General features: G+C 37.9%; 1 long non-coding RNA gene across 1 annotated transcript; it reads right to left on the bottom strand.

Moving 5' to 3' along the window:
- Positions 1 to 270: 270 nt before the first annotated feature.
- On the bottom strand, positions 271 to 1,321 carry LOC105559322. The gene is made up of 2 exons (XR_001008737.1): positions 899 to 1,321; positions 271 to 626 (listed from the first exon to the last, which is right to left on the bottom strand). It is a non-coding gene; the product is annotated as an uncharacterized LOC105559322 (long non-coding RNA).
- Between the last annotated feature and the right edge of the window lie 274 nt (positions 1,322 to 1,595).

Here is a 1,595-nt window from a genome sequence, read left to right as displayed (position 1 = left end):
TAATCGTAGAACATGGCATTTTGAAGATTTTTATGAGTTTTTTGAAATTTTATTATACATTTTACTGTACTTTAGTAAAATGGGGTAAAATTTCAAAAACTCATAAAATTCTTCAAAATGCCATATTGTTCTACGATTACATGATTTTAAGAATAAGTTTTAAGGGAAAATTCTCTGTGTGTACATTCACTAATCAATAAAATCAATGAGATACAACAATATGTGATACAAACAGTGAGCTCGTAGTACGTTGAAATAACAAAACAGATTGACAATTAGTTACAAATATATTTAGTCATCTGCAATATCCACATTACAAATATTAATATGTAAAGAAGAAACCAAACTTGACGGAAAAATATGATTAGTTTCATAAATCATACTTTCAATGAAATTATAAAAATATAAAAGGGAAGATGGATATGAAACATGGAGTGATATAATTTAAATAAAAGATCAAATGCACCAATTGGAGTTGCTCGACGCGGAAGAGTAAAAAACCATCCGTCACCCTGGACGAAGAAAGTGGTTTGTTGTTGCCCCTGGATGCACATAATGTACGGTTGCACGTTGCCATTTGCCTCTATCCTTAAGTTCTCTTCAGTATGAGGAAGATTTGTTCCTTCCTGTGGAATAAAAATGTATATAACAATAATTTGTAATTGTATTTCTAAGGGTCAAAGCACAAAGCAACGTAATGACTTACGACAAAGACGCAAGCGTAAACGTAGATAGCGCACAAGGTTTGGCGTAAATTTAACGTCATATGTAATTGGAGGTAAGTACGACATACGTCAAAGCTTGTGCGCTATCTACGTTTACACTTGCGTCTTTGTCGTAAGCTATTACGTTGCTTTGTGCTCTGATCCTAATCTAGGTTAGGATGTTCGGCTCGTGCCTCCTTGGCTAACATCGGTGAGACTCGTAATACTTTCAGCTGCCTGCTGAGGGTGGCAAGTGCCTCCTCTCTTACCGGCGTTGCGATAATATTCGTGGCGAGACAATGCAATCGCGCGAGAAGCCACGTTTCGTCACAGGTTTACGTCACCTTCTTCTCCGAGAAAAATTTTACTTGAGAGATGGATCGAACCAATCAGAAATTCTCGAAAAAGTTTCGGAATGGCCATCGAATAAAATTTTCCTCAGAGAAGAAAGTTTCGGAACGTAACCCTGAACTACAACGTAACGTAACCCTAACCTAATGTACTATATGGTATAAGAACTGGCGTACGGTCGGCTCACATGCCAGTTCTCATACCATACATCGATTTTTTCTTTCATTATCGCAAAAATTTTTACTTAGTAATGTGTGTATACTTATTAATGTACTTACCCCAATAAAAGATTCTCTGGAGATAAACTCACGCACGAACTTGCTCAGAGGCCACTAACATGGCCGAACGCGCTGCGCAATCAGCGAGAACGGCGAAGTTCACTGATTCGTCAGTTATATCGTTATAACCACTGACGAATCAGTGAACTTCGCCGTTCTCGCTGATTGCGCAGCGCGTTCGGCCATGTTTCACTGTTTCATCAGCGATGTAAGACGTTACTAATTCAATCAGTGACTTTTCCACTGATTCAGATTTAGAGAG

This window comes from Vollenhovia emeryi, unplaced genomic scaffold, assembly GCF_000949405.1.
Source record: "Vollenhovia emeryi isolate VEMERY1.0 unplaced genomic scaffold, V.emery_V1.0 DF946747.1, whole genome shotgun sequence".
NCBI classification, from domain to species: Eukaryota; Metazoa; Arthropoda; class Insecta; order Hymenoptera; family Formicidae; genus Vollenhovia; species Vollenhovia emeryi.
Note: the sequence above shows the minus strand (reverse complement) of the source record. Positions and strands in the feature narration are given on the sequence as shown.